This window comes from Microcaecilia unicolor, chromosome 5 (genome assembly GCF_901765095.1).
Source record: "Microcaecilia unicolor chromosome 5, aMicUni1.1, whole genome shotgun sequence".
NCBI classification, from domain to species: Eukaryota; Metazoa; Chordata; class Amphibia; order Gymnophiona; family Siphonopidae; genus Microcaecilia; species Microcaecilia unicolor.
In genome coordinates, this window is record NC_044035.1 from 167677560 (window position 1) to 167691446 (window position 13887).

Sequence of the window (13887 nt, forward strand, 5' to 3'; positions counted from 1 at the left end):
CATTATAAAACTGGATGGCAAAACTGAGGAAAAACCTCACGCAAATGTAAGCAGCAAAGTAAAGGAGTGAGGCGCTGTTGTTTTACAGAGCTGTTTTTCGTTTGGGCAGATACGGCGCTTTTATACAATTAGGATTCTGAGATAATTTCTAAGTCAAGCAGTTTTCTACTACAACCAGACAGATTTGTATGACCCCTGAGCAGGGGAGCCAACTTTTCAAAATTATTGGGTGTGCCAAGCCCAATGGATATAACTCTTGCCTGGACACTTACAAAGGAATTTTCTCAATACTGGGGGTGCTCAAGCACCCACAGTACCTACAAAGTCGGCTCCTATGCCCCTGAGGCAGGTCTTTGTGCCAAAATATGGCCGTGTCAGATCGTCCTTGTGATTTTTACAATAGACTTTTACATTTTGACATCCTCCTTGGACTTGCCTCCTTTTCTTTGCTGCACTATAAAACTACCATTATTTGGGGGGGGGGGGGGGAAACGGGGCACCAGCTTACTGTTTGATGATGTTACAGTGACATATACTTTTGTGTGGGGAGCGACGGGGGCTTGTCACAAGCTGCACTCAAAGCCATAACGATTGCTGAACTCGAGGAAGTGCTGCAGATAATCTGGGGCCGATCGATCGCCAAAGCTATTAACTTCCTAAAGCAACTCCCTCTCCGGAAGGATACTTTTTTGCCTGCCTGCTCCCACCTTTCTTTTCTCACTGCTAGACAGCTGGCATGCATGTGTTGGTTGTCATGAGATTGCATGTAGATGGAGGACTCATCTAAAAAGTAGATCCACCATACTTGGCTTTCATACATGCCGGCTTTACATGTCAAACTGTTTTGCTATCTGTGTAAAGCTAACGTGTACGGAAGCTATGTAGTAGTGGAGGCTGTTTGGTTGTCCTGGGCCTGCACATTGCAGCCACACTTAGCAACTGGCTGCTGTATGCATGAGCTGGCACTTCCTCTACTGAACTGCTTGCTGTTTTTGTGAGCAACTCATTTGCATATGATTTCCTTTGGGAATTGCCTGCTATTTCCACCTCTGTAATTTTTACCGGGATGGAAATAGGAGGTAGTTGCATCTTGTGCTCTTTCATGTCTCCAGTCCACTTAATATTTCATCTCTATGTCCCCCATCATTCCCTCTGCATCCCTATCTATCCTAGCTAACACCTGTCCACTGTGTCCCTATTCCTCCCCCTGTGTCCTTGGTCCTCGTGTCCAGCTTTCCAAGACATCTCTCTCATTTTTTTCTCAATTTTGGGTCTAGCGTCTGTCCCCTCTGCTCACCTGCCCTGCTTTATCTGCATTTCTCGGTCTCCCCTCTTCCTTCCTTGACTCCTTCGTCTCTCTTCCCTACTGCCTTATCCAATCTCTCTTATTTCCAGCCCAACTCCTTTGCCGCCTGCCCCCTGGTCTGGCATCTTTGTCTCCCCTCCCCACCCTGCCCTGCTGATGTGACATCTTTTTGTCCTCCTCTCAAATTCTTCCAACTTTATCATTCATCACCAGTAGTGGCAGTGATCAAGGCAGGGGCAGTGCTGGAAGCTTTCTTTCTGCAGCATACTCCTAGGTGGAGACATGGGGACAGGGAGTTGCATCAGAGGAGGTAGGATGCTGCAGAAAGAAAAATTACGGGTCCAACCTGCCTTGATTGCAATATTGTTGGTGCTGAATGAGAAGGTTGGAAGTGTGTCTGAGTAGAGTTGTTGCATCTTGCGCTAAGGCGAGTTTGGAAGATGATGGAGAAGGACTGAGGCACCCTGTTCTGCTACTTTCCTCTTGGACTATGTGCCTAGGTAAACAGCACTGTACTTGCCCCTTTGTCTTAACACCTATGTCCATACTTGGACAAAGGGAAGGCATTTGATTAATAGCAGGGGTGCTCAAGCATTACAGCCCCCATGGAGATGGTTCCTCTGCTTATCTGTAAATTTTAACCCAAATACTCCTGCTTCACATGGCACTGCACCCATTCTTTCAAACCAAGTTTGATTGCACTGAATTTTGCTGTACTGCAACAAATGTATTGCCACCAGCTCAGATCAGTATTCACCAACTCAAGGGCAAAGCAACATCTGCCAAAAACTACTCTCACCTTCTACAGAATACATGTGTAAGGTTGCATCTTTCTCATAAATCTATACTTTAACAAAACATTGTTGGCTGGACCTATCATCACACTTTGCCAGTATGTTTGGACAACTGATGCTCCAAACCCTCTTTACTTCAGCCACAAATTATCAATTTCCCCACCTTGTCTCCCAAAATTACTTCTGTGTGTGCCAGCTGTATCATGCTAATTAAGAGCAACCCTTAGCTTGGTCATCACCTTTTCCTGTGGTTGTGTTTCCCTGTTGTCAGCAGCAGAAACAAAGTTGCTTACCTATAACAAGGGTTCTCTGTAGCCAGCAGGAGAATATAGACACCTTTCCCAACTCCTCACACCCCCCACCCCTACTCATTAATTTCAATAGTTATGCTGCTGACTGGAATGTTTGAGCAACCATTGCCATGGGAGGACTGATGTGGTGGGTGGGAGGTTTGAAATGTTATATAAGCATTTTAGAGTTGGGTGAAGTTCATTGGACTTTTTATCACTTTGGGTGGCTGTATTCCTCTGCTTTCTGTGGAGCACACCTGTTTAATTAAGGATCTTCACTTTTTCTGAACAAGTGTTATGTGACATACACATGAATATTTGTGAATGGTGTTGCCCAATTATTGGCAGTTATGCCACTGCCCTTAAGTAGTGTGTTTCTCTGCCATTTTCCAACAATTGAAGGATGGCAAATACAACTGAGAATGGTGACTGGGGGACAGTGCCAGACCAAGGGCTGTGTGAGTGCTGTGGCTGCATAGGATGCAAATAGCAAAAAATGCTTCTACTCTGCCATCTCAATGGGAAGTGACCAATCAGGGCAGGAGCTGCCAGTGGGTGAGTTGCACATGACACAAATGTAGCTCAATAGTGTCTGGGTTGGGAAAGTACTATTTCAATGTCTATTAATCTTGACTGATGATTAAGTCAGATCAATCTAATGCAGAGCCATCTGGCCTGTTCGGTGCAAGCTCACAAAAATTCTCTCCACATGCACATATGAGAAATATAGAAACAGAGAAGCAAAAAAGACCAACATGTTTGCAGCAAATATGCATGTATGTACTAAACAAGTAGTAAGGTACACTAGCTTTTGTCAAACCAAATTCTGGGTTGTCAGCCACTTGGAGTTGAGGTTCTGCCATAGCCCTGCCCATATTATATCAATCCACACCCCTCTCACCCTGGTCCTTTGATGGTATTATTGGAACTCCTCCCTAAACCCCACCCCTTTTGGTGATGCCATGGGAGGTCATGTCATAACTGTTTAGGCTGTGCCCCTTTTCTAAGATGGTGACCAAGGAGGTTTCATAACAGGAGACAGCATGAGGCTATCTGGGCTGAAGCCAGTAGGCGGAGCTTGTTCTATCAATTACATTGTTTTGGGTGTACCAAGGTGACAACAACTGTATTGGGAAGAATTAAAACCTCCTTGGGGGAAACCAGCTTCAGCTTTGTGAAGTCACACCATCTCCTGTTATTCAAACCTCCTCTGTTCACGCTTTCCAAAAATACTAGGACTAGGGGGCATGCGATTAAACTACAGTGTAGTAAATTTAAAACAAATCGGAGAAAATTTTTCTTCACCCAACGTGTAATTAAACTCTGGAATTCATTGCCGGAAAATGTGGTGAAGGCGGTTAGCTTAACAGAGTTTAAAAAGGGGTTGGACGGTTTCCTAAAGGACAAGTCCATAAACCGCTACTAAATGGACTTGGAAAAATCCAAAATCCCAGGAATAACATGTATAGAATGTTTGTACGTTTGGGAAGCTTGCCAGGTGCCCTTGGCCTGGATTGGCCGCTGTCGTGGACAAGATGCTGGGCTCGATGGACCCTTGGTCTTTTCCAAGTATGGCATTACTTATGTACTTGGTGGTGACCATAGGTCACACAAATCTAAGATGGCAGCACCCATAGTGTCACTTCCTATTTCACACTATCCGCTGACATCTTGGATTTATGATGTATCCATTGCCAGACTCCATCCCCTACAGCCTAAGAAGAGCATGTGCAGTTGGGATTCTTTTATCTTCACAAATCTTAAAGAGTGTGTGTGGGTTTGTTTGTTTTTCTTAAATTACGATTGACCGAGAGCGAATCACTCAGCCTCCTGTTTGAGAACTTCACAACTTGTTCTCTCTCAGGAATGAAAAGGCATTTCAGACTGAAGGGAAAAAAATGTGATGGTCTTAAAAGGCTTTTTTTTGTTTTACAGACGTTGAAGTGCACTCAGGGCAAGCCATCAGTTCAGAAAAGAAGCAGAGCTGTGTGACTGTAGTTGAAGAGGTTCTCCCCTCCTCTTTTCCTGAGAGCAAGGGCAGGCGGGGCTCTCCCTGCAAATCCTTCATTCATTCATTACAGCTCTAAGAAAAAGCTCAATGTGTGTGTGTGTGTGCCATTATACAACTTAGGGTGTGCACCCAGTGTTCACAGGCTGAAACTTCTGCAGGACATAAAATGCAATACAGAATCTTTATGAATAGAAATTTTATGTGTGACAGGAAAGAATATAGTGGTGGAAGTATATTACTGCTTACCTGCCCAGTGAAATAGTAAGAGAAATTAGGAAGGCTAACATATTTGGTAACACAATAATACTTGCAGATTTCAATTATTCTAATATTCATTGGGAGGTAAAGTTTCTAAATGCCATAAATAACTGCTTCATGGAGCAGATGGTGCTGAAAGCAACTAAAGGAGAAACTACTTAGATCTGTCCCAAATTGGTACACAGAACTTGGGGCATGAAATCATGATGGTGGGCCATTAGGTAATAATGATCACAATGTGATCAAATTTGCCTTCATATGAAGTAAAACGCCAAAACAAAACACTTAATTTTAAAAAGGGAGACTGATAGAATGAGGAAATCAGGGCAAAAAACTAGAAGGAGTGGTGCCAGGGTCAAGAGTTTGGCCAAGGCATGGACGTTATTTAAACAGCAGTGAACAAACAAGCAGACCAACAGTTCTGAAGCGCTGTGCAGTTTATTAAAACAGTCACTCGATGTGGCCATGTTTTGCCCTCAGGCTGCATCAGGGGTAAAAACTAGTACATTAATAGACAAAATAATTAAAATCATATAAATAACAACTGATTGAATAAGATCAATATAAATAAAAGCATACATGAAGAGATTTGAGTATTGATGTATAAGTAAGAAAATGAATATACAAGTATACCACAGGCAAAATGGGTATCACAGAATTCAGTGACCAAGGATATACTGCAAACCCTAGTCAACATCTAGAATGTTTGACCTTTCACCTTGGTGGAGGCAAATAAAGCTAGAAGTAAAAACAAGATGGCAGTTTCACTGCTTGCACTGGAGTGGTGGTGATGCTGTTACTCTGAGTAAAAAAAAAAAAAAAAAGGAGTGTTGTGAGTATTTTTTAATAGTACTCTGTAATCATAGAAGCCGACTCTGTGGGTGAGGTGGGTGCTTGAGCATCCCTAATATTGAGAAAATTCCTTGTATGTATCTGGGGAGAGGTTATTTCCATTGGGCTTAGCACCCCCAATAATTTTGAGAAGTTGGCTCCTATGTCTGTAATGGGTTTTTTAATGGCATTTGCTGTAAAAATGATTTTTGTAATAGTTTTTTGTTTTAAGTAATGGTTTTAGCTATTAGTAAGTTATTTTTCAATGTTTTAGACAGTAGAATATTATTATTGTATGGATTTAAAATTAGTTTGCATGCCATGAAACAATATGGTGTGTGTTTGCATGCTGTTCCTGTTCACTTATCCCTATGCATGTGACAGATTTTAATGTTATTTATATTTATACATTGGATTTATGCCTGTCACTTTTGTTTGAGTGTGAATATGTCACTATTTCACATCTCACTATATGTGTTTTAACTATCCATGGTTTTATTCTTATTGATTTTATCCAAATAATGTCTGCCCACACTGAAACGATATGGTGTTTACTAGGGCTTGTATTATGTCCTTGGTCACTGAATTTTGTGAATCATATTTTGCCTGTGGTATACTTGTATATTCATTTTCTTATTTATACATCAATACTTAAATCTCTTCATTTGTTTTTATTTGTATTAGTATTCACATTTTTTCATGTATGTTTTTATTTATATTGATCTTTTTCAATCAGTTGTTATTTATATGATTTTAATTCTTTGTCTAGTTTTTACCCCTGACTCAGCCTGAGGGAGAAACGTGGCCACCTTGGGTGATTGTTTTAAAAAACTGCACAATGCTTTGAACTGATGGTAGTATGCTTGTTTGTTCACTACTATGCACTGTTGCAGATCATCGCCTCTTCTTGTTCCATTATTTAAACAGACCATTTTGGATGCCCAGATAAACCATTCCACTAGGCATCATGTTGTACAAAATTAGCATTAAAAACAGAATAAGAATATAATGTGACAAAAAGGACCATCATAAGGATAAAGTGCAAGACAGAAACTGACAATAGGGAGGGGATGCATAGCACAGCAGAAATAACCATGAAGACTTTATTAAGCAGAACAGTGAAAAAAAAAAGAGCAGCTGTGAGGGTCAAAAATTTACATCAGGCGTGGATGCTGTTCAAAAATGCCATCCTGGAAGCCCAGGCCAAATATATTCCATGTATTACAAAAGGAGGAAGGAAGACCAAACGATAGTTGGCATGGTTAAAAAGTGAGGTGAAGGAAGCTTAGAGCTAAAAGAAAATCCTTCAGAAAACGGAAGAAGGAACTGACTGAAAATAATAAGAATCAGCATAAGGAATGTCACATCAAATGCAAAGCGCTGATAAGGAAGGCAAAGGGGGACTTTAAAAAAAGATTGCGTTGGAGGCAAAAACGCATTGTAAAAAGAAGCCAAGAAAAGAATCAGTTGGACCACTAGATGACCAAGGGGTAAAAGAGGCAATCAGGGAAGACAAAGCCATAGCGGAGAGATTAAAGGAATTCTTTGCTTCGGTCTTCACCGAGGAAGATTTGGGAGAGATTCAGGTGCCAGAAATGGTAGTCAAATCTGACGAGTCAGAAAAACTGAATGAAATCTCTGTAAACCTAGAGGATGTAATGGGGCAATTTGACAAATTGAAGAGTAGCAAATCTTCTGGACCAGATGGTATTCATCCCTGAGTACTGATAGAATTTATAAATGAACTTGTGGAACTATTTTTAGTAATATGTAATTTATCTTTAAAATTGAGCGTAGTACCGGAAGATTGGAGGGTGGCCAATGTAACGCTGATATTTTAATATTGTGTATCTGGATTTTCAAAAGGTGTTTGACAAAATACCTCATGAAAGACTCCAGAATAATTTGGAGAGTCATGGGATAGGAGGTAGTGTCCTATTATAGATTAAAAACTGGTTAAAGGATATAAAACAGAGAGTAGGGTTAAATGGTCAGTAGTCTCGATGGAGAAGGGTAGATAGTGGGGTTCCACAGGGATCTATGCTGGGACTGCTGCTTTTAAAGATATTTATAAATGATCTAGTGATGGGAGTAACTCGTGAGGTAATTAAATTAGCTGACAACACAAAGTTATTCAAAGTTGTCAAATTGCAAGAGGATTGTGAAAAATTACAAGAGAACCTTTGAGATTCGGCGACTGGGCATTTAAATGGTAGATGATGTTTAATGCGAGTAAGTGAAAAGTGATGCATGTGGGAAAGAGGAATCCGAACTATAGTTACATGATGCAAGGTTCCACATTAGGAGTCACCGACCAAGAAAGGGATCTCGGCATTGTCTGATGATACGTTGAAACCCTCTGCTCAGTGTGCTGTGGTGGCTAAGAAAGCAAACAGAATGCTAGGTATTATTAGGAAAGGAATGGAAAACAAAAGTGAGGACGTACGACTGCACCTCGAATATTGTGTTCAATTCTGGTCATCGCATCTCAAAAAAGATATAGTGGAATTAGAAAAGGTACAGAGAAGGGCGATGAAAATGATAAAGGGGATGGGACGACTTCCCTATGATGATAGGCTGAAGTGGCTAGGGCTCTTCAGCTTGAAGAAAAGACAGCTGAGGAGTGGAGGAGTGGCCTAGTGGTTAGGGTGGTGGACTTTGGTCCTGAGGAACTGAGTTTGATTCCCACTTCAGGCACAGGCAGCTCCTTGTGACTCTGGGTAAGTCACTTAACTCTCCATTGCCCCAGGTACAAATAAGTAAGCCACATTGAGCCTGCCATGAGTGGGAAAGCGTGGGGTACAAATGTAACAAAAATAAAATATGATAGTGGTCTATGAATGGAATGTGTAGATGTGAATCATTTGTTTACTCTTTCCAAAAATACTAGGATTAGGGAGCATGATGAAGCTACAAAGTAGTAAATTTAAAAAGAATCTGAAAAAAATATTTCTTCACTCAATATGTAATTAATGTCTGGAATTCATTGCCAGAAAATGTGGTAATGGCGTTTAGCTTAGCGGAGTTTTAAAAAGGTGTGGAAGGCTATGGGAAAAGCCACTATTTCTGGGATAAGCAGTATAAAATGTTTTGTACATTTTTGGGATCTTGCCGGGTATTTGTGACCTGGATTGGCCACTGTTGGAAACAGGATGCTGGGCTTGATGGACCTTTGGTCTTTCCCCTATGGCAATACTTATGTATGTACTTATGGAGAAAGATGAACAGAAGAAGGTAATGAGAATGGGAGAGCAATAGAAAGAACAGTGGAAAGGAGAACTCGATGTCAGAAAAGTCAGGGAGGAATGAGCAGAGATGATAACTGAGAAAAAAAAAAGAATGCAAAGACAAAGAAGAAAGATAGGATGGGTGGTGGTGGTACTAGGACAGAAGCAGCACTTGAAGAGTACACACCCAGGCATGCTTTGGTGATGTGCTGAGTTTCTGAGCAGTTAGAATTCAATAGTTTGAACCATGGCAGTATTGCTCTGGTGCTGAACTCAGGGTCTGAGCACGTTAGGGGATTGTATTTGAATATATCGTATACAGTACCCATTCTCCAGCATCTGCCTCCCCCTCATCTCTAAGATTCACCCCGCCTCTTGGTATAGATGTGGTAAGAATGAAGAATTTGATAGGTCATAAAATACATACTCTCAGCTTGAATAGATTAACGAAACTGCGGCGGGGACCCTGTTGAGAAGAGTAAGGGATGATACTTGAGAAAATTCGACGGAACTTCCAAGTTGTCCTTCCTAATCCCGGGCTCCTGCTTTCCACAAGTTGTCCCCCGTTCACAGGGATAGTAGTGGTGAGTGCACACACTTCCTTTCCCTTTCCGATTTTATCTCCCCAAAGGAAATCCTGTAAAGAGCTGGGTGGAGACTTGGAGCCCCTACCGGTCAGTCACCGACTAGAGGCAGGAGTCTGCTAAGTTTGGGCTCACTGAAGCTGGATCCTGCTGCGCTCTGTGGGTTGTAATGTGCCAACTCGGATACCCTCTGACGAAAGCGCAAGGTAGGTGCTCTTAACTGTTGGCGGGACGACAGTGGCCAAACATTTCTATAGGAAGTCAGAGAGGTCGGTGGGCTCTGCTTCTCCTCCCTCTCCCTTTAGGCTGCAAATAAGCAGCCACACGCATGCACAAACGATAGGATAAGCTGTGAAGAAACTTTTAAGTTGCTGAAGTGCATGTGCAGAATGCCAAGGTGTTGTTTGGCGATTGAAGAATACGACTGGGAAAGTTCTGCGTCGCGTGCTCTCTGGGAAACGGAGCATGACCACCAGTCGCTTTGTGTGGTGGTGTTTCTCTCGGGTGGGTGGGGGGGGGGGGGGGGGAGAGGTAACCGATACTATTGTGGACCGGTCCTGCATATGCTCTAGACTGAGTTTGATGGGTTCTCGGTGGGGGTGGGAGGCTGGCGTGCCCTGTGCCCTGTCTGTGAACTAGAGATTGTGGGGGTGGAGGGGGGAAGGGATTTTAATCTCTTGAGGGTACTCAGCAAAGTAGCCAAAGAGAATGCCAGACTGACTGGGCTGGTGGCCAATCCCAAGGCAGCCTGGAGCGAATTTTGGTGGGAAGCAGCCAATGCTAGTGAGGAGGAGGTGGGGCTGGAAACTGGCAGTTTTGTGACAGGAATGGAGTAAGATGCAGAGCAGATTTAGAATCCTTCCTTTTACTACCACAATATACAAAAGAGAATATACATAGTTTGGTATCGTCTCAATAACAGTGACAAAAATTCCTTCCACTGCGGAGCACTCCCAGAAGTAACACAAATCCCTAGAAAAAACTCTTATCAACAGAAGCAAAGCAGAACTACCAAACCAACATAACACCCAGAACCCAAACAGCAACAAGTGTGTCTATAAAAAGCAGGCAATGCAAACACTGTAACATGTCATAAAGTACCAGTACACCTCCTAACGGGAGGCACAATCCAAAGAAAAAAAAAAAACAACCGACTGGATTGCTACAGATTCCTGCATAGAAATTATACGCTAGCAGAATACTTGACCTTCATCACACATGCAAAACACAGATCCTCACCAAATACAGAATAAGTGAATACAGACCAGAAATAGCAAGATACAGACAAAAACTTTGAACTAGAAATCCCAGGGAGTCTGACTTTGCATGCAATGCAATAGGAACACAAACACATTTCCTGTTGTACTTTACAAAGCCTTCAAAGATACATATTTTCCAAAATTAACAGTTGTTTGGCATATTTTGTGCCTACATAAACACTGTTGTTCCTTTTGGATACATAGACTATACAAAGTGTTTTTCCTTTCACCTTCTTCTTTGAGATTTTATTGTTTGAAAGTGTGGTTGTTTGTGACCTTATTATGTGAGTCTATTTTTTGTATTCCCACTTTGGATAAAGGCAGTTTAGAAATAATACATTTCAGTTTCGAAATCAAAGACTTCCCACAAAAGAATGAGCAGGAAAAACTGTTTATATTCCTTGGGGGAAAGAGAAAAAAAAGCAGCTCTAGCAGCAAAATATATTGTATCCAAACTTTGACCTTTCTGTATATAACTTTATTTTACTGTTTGTTACTAGTAGTTTGAAAATTATCTCCTTTTGTCATGCCAATAAAATTGTCTGAATCTTTATGGTAGATTGTGATGGGGAAGGAAGGAAAACGTTCGGCTACAGCTTCTAACAATCTCTTGCTATAAAGAATGTCTTGCATTTGATGTAAAAAAATAAAAACCACTATCCATTCCCATTCTGCATAGAAACTGGCCCTTATTTTTTCTTTTCATTTGAAATGTTGACTGCCAAGAAACGTTCTCACATGCTGTTTAATACAGTTTCACATTCTCAAAGAAATAGGAAAAAAATAGTCCCTGAGTGCTGTCAGGTTCCAGAATATGAGCAGAGTTTTTCATTATTTAATCCTCACTGAGTAGAAAATGATTTGATTTATATTTTTAGAACTAGAAACAAAATGTAACTGCTATGGAATGAGTGAGAGCAGACACTTATTTCTTGGAGATGGGAGATCTGGTACCTCTGCTTTAGTCATTACTTTAAAAGGAAGGGGCCTGATAGGGAACTGGTCTGAGGATGCCAATGGCTCCACCTCTTCTTTTTTTTGATACAAATACAACCTGTTTTGTCCTTTTCCTTTACAACTTCCTACACTCTCCAGCTGCATAAAGCTTGAAGAAAGGGAGCACCATGCACCACTTTGGGCTAAAGATCTCAGATATAAATTTAACTAGAATAATGTGATAAAGCCTCACTTATCTGTCTCAGGAATACTCAATTCCTTTTACTAAATAGTGTTAAAGGGGAGATTTATAAATGGCGCCTAAAAAAAAATCAGTGCCGACTAAGTGCATGCTATAATCAGTGCCAATTATAGAATATGCTAGTTGATAAGAAAACGTGACATAAATCCTGGCACAGAGATTTAGGCGCACTGGGCCATATTTTGGAATGCCCAGGAAACACCCATTTCCCCCGCCCATAACCACACCCCTTTTTGCCCACATGTGTTAGAAGTTTGGTGCACATCATTATAGAATACGCTTAGCGAGTTGTGTGCCTAAATTATAATCAGTGCCAATTAGTGCTCATTATTTGCTTGTTAAATGCTGATAGCGCTCATTAGCTTGTTAAACTGCGTGCATTGTTATAGAATGCACGCCAATTTCGGTGCAGATCTTTAGGCGCGCTATATAGAATCTGAGGGTAAGTTCTTAACACGCGGTTAGTACACACCAACAGGCTACCACAAAAAAACATTAAAGTGTTATATGGTATTTTGTCTGCATTCTGTAAATACCTATTTTTAAAAATATTTTTAGGTAGGTGTTTCTGCATTATCCAGCTAGCACATTAGGGTGCACTAACTGGATAATGCAGGGTCAATGCAGGAGCACTTAGCCCCTCCTAAACAGGAGGCTGTAAGTGATCCTGCACTGAGGCCCTTTTACTAAGCCGCGTAAGGCTCTAAGCACGCCCAACGCGTGCCAAAATGGCTACCATGTGGCTGTTGTGGTAATTTCATTTTTGGCGCACATCCGATATGCATGGCTGAAAAATAATTTTTATTTTCAGATGCGCGTATCAGATGCACGCCAAGTGTCATTTGGCATGGGTAGGTCATTACCACCCAGTTACAGTGTGAGACTTTACCGCTAGGTCAATGGCTGGCAGTAAGGTCGCAGACCCAAAATGGACACACAGCAATTTTGATCTTGCCACATGTCCATTTTCAGCAAAAACTTTAAAAAGGACTTTTTTTTACAGGTGCGCCCAAAACCCGCGCCTACACTGCCACAAGCCATTTTTCAGTGCACCTTAGTAAAAGGACCCCTAATTTTATGCAGGTACTGTGAGCACACCCAGCAAAATAAATAAGAAAAGAAAGAAAATAAATGCCCTACAAAGTGCCGCATTAAATTTGGGCTTAGTGCATGGGAAAGTCCTGCATTAGAATGCTCTAAGGCCAGATTTTACCACACTTTAGTAAAAGGCACCCTGTGGGACTGATTGGCTTAACATTGCTTTCTAATATGGTAACATAGGTGAACCAGAAAAATGCCAGTTGGTCCATCTAGTCTGCTCAGTATTCCTACCCACAATGCCAAGGATATATCCCAGGTCAGTGATGCTTTACCCACTTGGGTAGCTAAGCATGTAAGATCCCTTCCCTCCCCCCTTTTTTTGTTTACAACCAGCACCCTACCCCTTCCGTTTATAAACATAAGGTCACATAGTAATTCCAAAGGACCAAAAAACCACCAGCTCAGCTGTTACACAAACATCTACTCCTTGGGGGAACTCTGCATTAAATATTTGCAATTTCTGCATACAACATAAATTCTGTGTACCTTATTTGTAATTTTCTGTGCAGAATTTCCCCATTTTAAGGCTCGATTCCTTGTTACCAGACCTGACATTCCTCCCCAGCTTTCTTCATTCTCAGGCTCAACCCTCCCCAGCTTTCTCTCTCTCTTGCTCTCCCTCTCCCTCTCTTTATCTCCCCACTCCTTTGTAGCTTGAACTCCTCCTTCAAGCGTCATTTCTCTCCTCTCCCAAATATGTTCAGGTCTCATCTTTCTGTGTCCCCTCTCCAGGATGAATGCTCCCCAGTTTTTTCCCTCTTGGCCCTTTCTTGTTCCTCTCCCCGTTTCTCCTCCCAGCTTTCTTTCCCTCTCTCCCGTCCCCAGCAAGACTTCCAGCTCTCTCTTTGCATGCCCCATATAGACCCCCAGTTATGTCTGTGTCCCCCCAGCTCTCTCAACCTCTGTCTGTTCTCCATCCCAAGGCACACATACTCGATTCTTTCTCTCCCCCTTCCCCCACCATGGGCACACACCTTCAGCTTGTTCTCACTCTCCCTAGTCAGCCCTTCTTTTTCCTCTAAGACACT

General features: G+C 41.9%; 1 protein-coding gene across 1 annotated transcript in view; it reads left to right on the plus strand.

Annotated features, from left to right (window-relative positions):
- Nucleotides 1–9307: 9307 nt before the first annotated feature.
- The window catches only part of CCDC102A (coiled-coil domain containing 102A), a 131714-nt gene continuing 127134 nt past the window's right edge, over nucleotides 9308–13887 (plus strand). Inside the window, 1 exon segment of the mRNA XM_030203569.1 lies at nucleotides 9308–9507. The gene's annotated coding sequence lies outside the window, so the exon portion shown is untranslated.